The 9930-nt window shown below is 44.7% G+C and overlaps 1 long non-coding RNA gene and 1 other non-coding gene across 3 annotated transcripts in view; both read left to right on the top strand.

Annotated features, from left to right (window-relative positions):
• Positions 1–4996: 4996 nt before the first annotated feature.
• LOC115859597 (uncharacterized) overlaps positions 4997–9930 on the top strand; it is a 22576-nt gene continuing 17642 nt past the window's right edge. Inside the window, exon 1 of one of the 2 annotated variants that reach the window (XR_011376814.1) lies at positions 4997–5164. This is a non-coding gene — a long non-coding RNA (uncharacterized lncRNA). The other variant, XR_011376813.1, reaches the window with a different exon arrangement.
• Positions 5305–5389, top strand: TRNAR-UCU (transfer RNA arginine (anticodon UCU)). Its single transcript is given in 2 exon segments — positions 5305–5341; positions 5354–5389. It is a non-coding gene; the product is annotated as a tRNA-Arg (tRNA).

Genomic DNA, 9930 nt, shown 5'->3' with positions numbered 1-9930 from the left:
TGAGTAGACCCCCTTCTCTGAATACCAGCCTACTGGTCCGAGACTTTCAACCACCTCTTCTCAAACCCTTCCCTTTGGGGACTGGATCATGTTCCATTTATCCTCAGCTGTGATTCTTGCCCTCTTGTGAATGGGCTGATGGCACAGAACCGGAACTGATCCAAACCTGACTTTGTGACCAGTGCCCTGAACCCCAGTGACCTTCTCCACCAGTGCCTCTGCAACCAAGGCCAAGTTAGCTGCAGCCTTTTAGACACGGTGCACTGGACTGCTTAGCCACTACCATTTCCCCAGCCCTGTCTTTTCTTCTTCTTCCATCCCTCCAGTCTGTGTGCTAACCCTTACCTGGAATTCCTTGCATGCAAGTTGGCCCTAGGTTAGGTAGCTTTTTCCAAATGCAGTCTTCCTCCCTGCTTCGCCCTCTCAGGATGTAATCTCAGTCTCTCTCCCTGAAGTCCCAAACCACTGTGCCTGTCTCACTTGGACACCTTTTTACCTTGCACCACAGTTGTTTGTGTACCTGTGTCATCATTTCTACTAGGCAGTAGGCCAGGCACATGTCTTTTTCTTTTGTATGGATTTGTCAACTAGACCCTCAATCACTGCTTGTTGAAGAGATGAAGTCGTAAGACCAAGCACAAATCCAATGAGATGTAACAGTCTCCCCGACCCTCGGGCCTCATTCCATCCAGCCTGTATATCACCCCCCTACCTGAACCATTCTAAAACACAGCCATTCTCATGCCAAAAGAAACTGTAGCTCCCCATTGGCTGTTGCATGAAATCCACGTTCCTCATCCTGAATCAAGCTTGCCCCAGCCCCTTTGCCACATGTGGCCTCCATCCGACTTGCCCAACCTCCTGACACTTCAACCCCCTCACCCCAGCTGTACTTTCTTCAGGAACCATTTGTCCCTCTTTTCTGTGTTAATATCGAAATTTCTTCATCCTGGCACTTTTTTTTTTCCCTTTGCCTATTCCCATCTTGCCACCTAGTTTAGTTGTTGGCCTGGCTGAAACTCAGCGCTAAGATTTTTAGGATGAAAAAAGCCATCATTCAAATGTTACGAGCAGATTTGTCTGGCAAGAGAAGAGTCTTCACAAATCCTTCAGGGAAAGATTGTTTTCCCCTTGTTTTGGGAAACCACGCAGTTGGACACATGAAAATAAGAATCCACCCAAGGTTCTGGGGGGAGAACCGTGAGGGAACCATGAAGCTGGAGGTAGATGTTTTCAGTCTGAGAAGCTGAGCGGTCTGTTTGGTACCTTATGTAGATGTGATGTCTATAGCTGAGTAGGAGTTGGGTAAGGAGGCGGAGAATGTTTCTTGGGTTGCAACACACTTAACTGATGCTATATCTGAACTTTGGTTTGTTCCTGCAGGATGTGAGATTTCTTTATTGAGAGTTGCTTGCTAATAATAACAACAAACAGTTGCTACACACTTACCATGTGCCAGAACAGAAACCCTTGCAAGGATTAACTCCTATCGTAACAACTTTAGGATTTTTTGGATGAGGAAAAGAAGGCTCAGAAAAGTTAAAGATCATGCCTTACAATTAGAGGCAGAACCAAGATGTGAACACCAGGAGTCTGACTCCACAGCCTATGCTCCTAACCTCTACTCTCAAGAGTCTTTGATTTTTAAAAATCTCATCCTTTAGCAGCCGCATAGCACGCAGGGAGATCAGGTCGGTGCTTTGTGACCACCTAGAGGGGTGAGATAGGGAGGGTGGGAGGGAGACGCAAGAGGGAAGGGATATGGGGATATGTGTATACGTATAGCTGATTCACTTTGGTCTACAGCAGAAGCTAACACAACATTGTAAAGCAATTATACTCCAATAAAGATGTTAAAAAAAATCTCATCCTTTAAAAATTTCTTTCTAAAAAGATAATTAGTATAGTATTTATTATATACTTATTACTTGGAAATGCAAACTAAACAATGTTTTACTGGTAAGGATGCCCAATCACATTTTGACACTTTTTCATATGTCATCTTGCATTATTTTGCTTATTGTTTCATATTCACAGGTATTTCTTCCAAGGAATCTGAAGTATCCTTGAAGGTAGGGATTGTGTCTTAAACTTCCACTTTTATCTCCCACAGTAGGCCCAAATGTATCCTCCCTAAATACTCATTGAATTGAATTAAACTGGTACTCCAACGACCTTCTCCCTCTAGAGCAAAGCAAAGCAAGTGAAAATATTATAGAAATATATAGAAATAAAAAATATATAGAAATACAGTAGATTTCTAGAGCTTCTGGGGAAGGCTGAAGCTGCTTCCAAGCTCTGCAAATAGAACATAGAAATTTAAAAATAATCCTTCTGTACAAACATGAAAAATGTTATTGCAGACTCCCAGAGGCGTATAATGGATTTGAACTTTAAAACAGCAAGATGAAGTAGCGCTTAATTTAGGGAACTCATATTGGAAACTGCAGCGATCAGCCCACTCACAGGCGGTTATAGTTCATGCTTTGGTTCCCTCTGTCGGTAGAAAGGAAGAGGTGTTGTTTTTTGTTTTTGTGTTTTTTTCCTGCAGGAATTCTTGGTTCAGGTTGTGTGATGGCAGCTGTTCACAGCATGCACTGCCTGAGAAAATTCAGCTCTTAGATTTAGGAAAGGGGAAGAGAAAACCTACTGGATCTTTCTCCTTAGATGGTAACTAAATACACATTTTTATTCCTTTTACATACTACCATTGCTGCCTCTAAAGCCAGACTCATTACAAACCACTTATTAATTGTCAGAGAACACACAGAGAGTTTGTTCTGCCATGGCTTTCCCAGGCTTCTAATTGTAAGGCGTAAAAAGTACACCTTGATTGCTCACAGCGTTGGTCACACAAGCCTGGTTTTCTCACACTGTCTGCTAACCCCATATCTTGGTAATGTTTTCCATGACACAGACAAGGCGTTTTGATCTCAACTAGTGAAAGGAATCAAATATCTAAAAATTCTTTGTTTGATTTATTAAGTGGAATTAAGGACACACGCATCTTTCCTTAGCATGTGATTTCTTTCTCAATTCCCCCTTCCCAGAACTTTTATATATGAGTCTGAATTGTTACTTAATCATATCAATGACTCATCATTTGAGATTTGGCTCCAATGCCCTCAGGAGAATTCCTTTGTATGGTATTCCAAGGAAGCATTAAGTATCACTCCTCCCCTGTTCAGCCATGTGCAATTCCAAGGACCAGTGAAGACTCTGAGATGCCACTAGTGCCTGACACATTTCAGAGTTCAAAAAAGCTTTGTTTAAACCAATACAATTTGAAGTCATTTTCTATTTTAAGGGTTAATTTGGTGTATGTCGGAATTCCTCCTTCCTGCATGTGAGGATATTTGTTTTATTTCATTCATCTTAAAGGGGGCATAACAATGTTTTACATAAAATGCTTACTGTCAAGGAACTTTATGTATTATGGTAGAATGAAAGAGACATGCCTGGCATCAATCAGGGCTCTGCCACTGTTTGGAGAGGCAATGAACGTGGGCCCTTAGCATCCTTGCACATTCTTGCTGAGTGTGCTAAGAATGTAAGATCCTGCTCATTTGGGCCATTCTTCAGAGTTGTGTTTGCAGTGAGCAACCTTGAGGGATGAGGGAATGTCCTTCTGTGGGACAAAGAGCAGGCTTGCTTACTGCTTGCTACAAACTGGTAGGTCCCCCAAGCTCCGCATTCCTCTTCTATAATGCCACCCATTTTGTGTGCAAGCATCCATCTGGGCCCACCTGCTTCGTTCCTGGGAGAACTGGGGTTCAGAGAACCGACACGATCATGTTGACACTGGCTAATGCAGATTCCTCAAAGTTCTTGACACACCAGGGAGGTGTCCCTACACAAGTTATTCAAACTCCTTTAGCTGCAGTTTCCCTTCCTTATAAAGAGGACGATAGTATCTGGCTCATAGCATTGTTGTGGGGTGAAGTTAAATAAGAATGTACAGATCCCGACTCCACTAGACCCTTCCTGGGAGCTCCCTTCCCTCTTTAGAACACGGACGGAGACTGCTTTGCTTTGATGCCTGATGTAGCTGGGCAGCGTGGAATGGAGTGGACCACAGGTCACAGCAGCAGCTCCGCAATTTCTATGTAGGCGGGGCTCAGAAAACCGCAAGCCGATTGGAGCGGGGACCAAGAGTTTTGTATGCAGAGGCGTTTGCAAGGCAGCCACGCGATTTTACTTACATCGTCTCTTTCAAGTGGCTTCGGGGTCTTACTGATGCGAATTACAGGAGCACTGAAAAATACCCCCTCAGACCGACCCTCTGATTCGTGGCGACCGCGCCCTTTCGAGCAGCGGGGAGCTCGTCCGGACTCCGGCTGCGCCGCCTCCTTCGGATGCCGGCTGCCTCCGGAAAGCCACGCGGCCACTCTCGGGCGCGCGCCCCCCGACCGCACACGCCCGCTCACGCATGCTCCCGGCGCTCCCACGCGCGCAGGCCCTTCACCGGCGCCGCCCACGCAGCCTCGTGCTCCGGGCGCGCGGGCTCCGCTGCTGCGCGGGGCCCGTGGAGGCAGTTGCCGGAGCTGGGATGAGCTATCGGAGGATGCTGCAGCGCGGGGCGCGTCGCCCCCCTCAGTCCACCAGAGCCCGGATACCTCAGAAATTCGGCTCTGGGTCTGTGGGGAGCGAAATGCAACCCAAACACCGTTTTACCGAACCCCGCGCAAATAAACACGCACAGGCACTCACACAGACGTCGCCGCGACCCGCGCTTGCCGCGGCAGATCCCGGCCGCGGGCGGCCAAGAAAGAGCCCGGGACCCGGGAGGGGCCGCTGCCTACGCCTCAAAGTCCAAGGTGTCGCCGCTCGGGATCGGCCGCTAAAAGGTGCGACGTAAGTGCCCGGCGTCACCGGCCCGGCTCAACGGCTCAACGGCGAGCCTGGGGCCTGCATCGCCGGGGCGGGGCCAGGCCGGGCGGAACCGGCCGCGGGAGAGCGGGTAGGCGGGGGCGATCAGGCAGGAAGGGAGCTGGGGACGAAGAGCACGGGCGTGATTTGTCTTGCGCGGCCAGGTACGGCGGTGCCCAGGGCGGGCCGGAGACGGGGCTGCGGCTGTCCTCAGACGCACCAGCCGGCACCCGGCGGACTCGCGCCCGCCCTTCGCTTGCAAGACTCGCCGGTTTCGTTAAGAGGTGGTCTCCGGGTGAGGACGGGTGCTTGCGGCCGGTGTCTGTCAGTGTCCTGGCCTCTGCGATACAGACCGACGGCTAAGGGGGCGGTGGCAAGGGCGCGGGGCCGTCGCCTCTGGCTTAACAGAGCAGATGCGCAGAGAGTCCAACAGGTGGCTCCGTGGCGCAATGGATAGCGCATTGGACTTCTAGAGGCTGAAGGCATTCAAAGGTTCCGGGTTCGAGTCCCGGCGGAGTCGCAGTTTTTCCCCCAGTACGTAATTTATTTTCTACACTTGACATTTCTTTCATTTTCCTGAAGGGTTGAACTGGCCTCGCATCATCTGCCCACTGCCTTCGGCTTCTGCAGCTCTTTCACCTCTAGCTGCTCGCACCTCTGGTCTCTCCTTTCCCCTGCTTCCCTGGCTCAGTGGCTCTGGGCCTGGGCCCTGCAGACTCCGGAGCCGGATCCGGAAACTGGGAAGAGCGGCCTGGGCGGCGGCGAAGCAAAGCCTCGCGGTTTCAGCCTGAGCAGAACGCGGGGGAGGCCCGGGTCTAGGGTGTTTTGGGAGACCTGCCCCCAGGTCCCGGGGGTACGCCCCTCGCCAGGAGCGCGCGCGTGGCTGCTAGGGAGGGGTGAGCAAAGGACGAGGAAACGCGCCCACACAGTGAGCTGCCCCTCCAGCCCAGAAGGCTTACGAATTGACATGTACTTGAATCCCCAGTGGGATCCTGTCAGAAATGCAGATTTCTGGGCGTCCCTCTCATTCAGTCGATCAAGGTGGGGCCCAGGAATCTGACTTTCGAATAAGAACGCCCTCTCCCGTCCTCCACGATTCCGGTGCAAAGAGACCCGAGGTCCACTCTGCTTGTCAGCTGCTCTAGGCAGGGATGACTGTCTTGTACTTCTTCTCCTGACAGTTCATAGCTTCGCACGAGGTTAGGGTTCCACCTCGCTAAAGGCGAATGAATGAATGAATGAAATTTTAAAAACTCATTGTAACAAACAATTCATGCAAAAAATACAAAATCCAAAATTGTCAAAAAAGGTACAGGGAAGAGTAAACATCCTTGTTCTTCCTGTATCCCAGCCTTTCAATTCTCTATAAGCCATCAGTGAAAATGGTTTCTTGGAAGTATTTTCAGATTTATTTTATGCACATGTCAGCATTTCTATATCTATTCTCTTTCTTTATGTTTGTTGATGTTACTGATATAGGTGACATAGCATTACGATTGGTAGTATATTATGCTTGCTAGTTCACTTATTAATACAATAGAGCTGCCTTGTTCCATTGTACCTAATGATTTAATAGTCCCCAATAGTTGGTCGTTTAAGTGTCCAGTATTTTCCTGTTACAAACAATGTTTCAGTGAACATCCTTATTCTTACATCATTGTACACAAGTGCAAACGTATCTGTAGGATAGATTCCTAGGAAGTTGAATTGCTGTGTCAAAGGTTTATTTGTGCATTCTCTGATAGATACTGCCAAGTTGCTCTCATAGAGATTGTATCCATTTTACTCTCACTAACAATGATAAAAGTGGCATTTCAAATTAGTGTAGAAGAGGAAGAATGTTCATTATCAGTGGTTCTGGGACAAAATTCCCACTTCACTCCTTTTACAAAAGTATATTCTGGATGAAGAAAATACAGGTATAAAAATAAAACCAGGAAAAGCACTAAAATAAAACGTGATGAAGTTATTTAATAAACTGAGTGCAATATAACCCCAAACCTAGAAGAATTTAAAAAATTGATAAATACAAATATATGAATTTCTCTAAGACAAAAAATAAGGTACCGTAAACAAAATCAAAAAAACTGGGAAAGAATAATTACAATACATATCACAAAAAAAGGGCTGGTTTCCTTAAAATGTAAATAACTCCTACAAACCAGTAAGAAAACGACCAACGATGCAATAGAAAAATGACCAAACTCAAGAACAGATAAATTACAAAAAAGAAATACAAATTATTGTATGTATAAAAAGATGCTCACCTTCATTCATAACAAGACATGGATTGAAACTACAACTAGAAACCATCTTTCAGCTGTTTCATAACATGTAGGGTATGTTGTTGGTGAGATTTACATTTAATTTTCTTCTGTAAATGCAGCATTGTTTAAAATGGCCTCTGGAATTCCCTGGCAATCCAGTGGTTGGGACTCCACGCTTTCACTGCCAAGGGCCCGGGTTTGATCCCTGGTCAGGGAACTAAGGTCCTACAAGATCCCTGCACGGTGGGTAAAAACAAAAAATTTTTTTTAATAGAATGGCCTCAAGCTGGAAATAACCTACATGTCCATCAATAATGAACTGTTTGAAGAAAGTAAGGTAGAGCCTTGTAATTGAATTGAATACAACGCAGACGTTTAAAAAATGAGGAAGATCCATATATACTGCTATGGAAAAATAACCAAGATTATATGAAAAAAATTGATACGTAAATGAGTACTTAATATTCTTTTTATGTTAAGTAATGCTAATAATAATAATAGTAATAATGTATATTAGCATGACTGTGTGTGCAGAGAAAATTTCTGGAAGGATATATGAACGGTTAACAGTGCTGGGGCAGGAGGGACAGTGGTATGAAGGGTGGGGGTCTTTTTACTGATTGCCTGTTTGTAATGTTTGAGTCGTTTTCATAATAAGCCTATCTTATCCTTGTAATAAGTTAATTTTAAAAAGATAGAGCAAAAAAATTCCTAAGCTAATGAGGAAGGAATAAAAAGCATTTGGTGCCTGTTCTTAAGTTCACTTTCCAATAGTCAGCCCTGATACTGCTTATCCATTAAAGATTTTCTGAATTTGATTTAACAAACATTTATTAACTCCTTATGTTCTGCTCCGTGCTGGATCTCAGCCATAAATACACCCTTTAGGAGCTCCTCCTACTAAGCATAGAGAAATATGTAAACAAGATATCTCTTTACAAGGTGATTCCAGCAGGGACCATGTCCTGAAGGTCTTGTACACCATGTTAAGGAGTGTGGACTTCACCCTAAAGGCAATAGGAAACCATTGCCTAGCTTTTTTCTTTTTTAAAGTTTTTTTTTTTTTTTTTTAGATGTTGGGGGTAGGAGTTTATTAATTTATTTTTGCTGTGTTGGGTCTTCGTTTCTGTGCAAAGGCTTTCTCTAGTTGTGGCAAGTGGGGGCCACTCTTCATCGCGGTGTGCGGGCCTCTCACTATCGCAGCCTCTCTTGTTGCGGAGCACAGGCTCCAGATGTGCAGGCTCAGTAATTGTGGCTCACGGGCCTAGTTGCCCCGCGGCATATGGGATCCTCCCAGACCAGGGCTTGAACCCGTGTCCCCTGCATTAGCAGGCAGATTCTCAACCACTGCGCCACCAGGGAGGCCCCACCTTTTTCCTTTTAAATTTTTCTTATAGAAGTATAGTTGAGTTACCATGTGTCAGGTGTCTGGCAAATTGATTCAGTTATACATATACATATACATATGCATTCTTTTTCAGATTATTTTCCAATATAGGTTATTACAAGATACTGAGTATAGTTCCCTGTGCTATACAGCAGGTCCTTGTTGTTTATCTATTTCATATATAGTAGTCTCTGTCGATTAATCCCAAATTTCCCTCCCCCCCTTTCCCCTTTGGTAACCATAAATTTGTTTTCTTTAGTTGTGAGTCTATTTCTGTTTTGTAAATAAGTTCATTTGTATCATTTTTAAGATTCCACATATAAGTGATATCATATGATATTTGTCTTTCTCTGACTTCACTTAGTATGGTAATCTCTAGGTCCATCCATGTTGCTGCAAATGGCATTATTTTTTTATGGCTGAGTAATATTCCATTATATATATATGGAATATATAATATTAATATAATATATAATATTCCTTGGTGGTCCAGTGGATAAGACTCCACACTCCCAATGCAGGTGGCCTGGGTTCGATCCCTGGTCAGGGAACTAGATCCTGCATGCATGCTGCAACTAAGGAGCCTGCATGCCACAGCTAAGAAGCCCGCATGCCACAACTAAAAAGCCTGCATGCCACAACTAAAAGATCCCACATGCCACAATGAAGATCCCACGTGCCACAGCTAAGACCTGGCACAACCAAAATAAATTAAAAAATAAATATATTTTTAAAATTCTATACATAACACCCCCCCCACATCTTCTTTACCCATTCTTCTGTTGGTGGACATTTAGATTGTGTCCATGTCTTGGCTATTATAAATAATGCTGCTGTGAACATCGGGGTGCAGGTATCTTTTTGAGTTAGAGTTTTCTCCAAATATATGCCCAGGAATGGGATTGCTGGATCATATGGTAACTCTATTTTTAGTTTTTTAAAGAACCTCCATACTGTTCTCCATAGTGGCTGCGCCAATTTACATTCCTGCTAACAGTGTAGGAGGATTCCTTTTTCTCCACACCCTCTCCAGCATTTATTATTTGTAGACTTTTTAATGATGGCCGTAATGACTGGTGTGAGGTGATACCTCATTGTAGTTTTGATTTGCATTTCACTAATAATTAGTGATGTTGAGCATCTTTTCATGTGACTGTTGGCCCTCTGTATGTCCTCTTTGGAGAAATGTCTGTTTAGGTCTTCTGCCCATTTTTTTTATTGGGTTGTTTTTTAGATATTAAGCTGTATGAGCTGTTTGTATATTCTGGAAGTTAATCCCTTGTTGGTAGCGTCGTTTGCAAATATCTTCTCCCAGTCCGTAAGTTGTCTTTTTGTTTTGTCTATGGTTTCCTTTGGTGTGCAAAACCTTTTAAGTTTAATTTTGCCCCATTTGTTTATTTTTGTTTT

This window comes from Globicephala melas, chromosome 1, assembly GCF_963455315.2.
Source record: "Globicephala melas chromosome 1, mGloMel1.2, whole genome shotgun sequence".
In the NCBI taxonomy this organism is placed as follows: Eukaryota; Metazoa; Chordata; class Mammalia; order Artiodactyla; family Delphinidae; genus Globicephala; species Globicephala melas.
The sequence above is the reverse complement of the archived record's forward strand: the minus strand, read 5'-3'. Positions and strand labels throughout refer to the sequence as shown.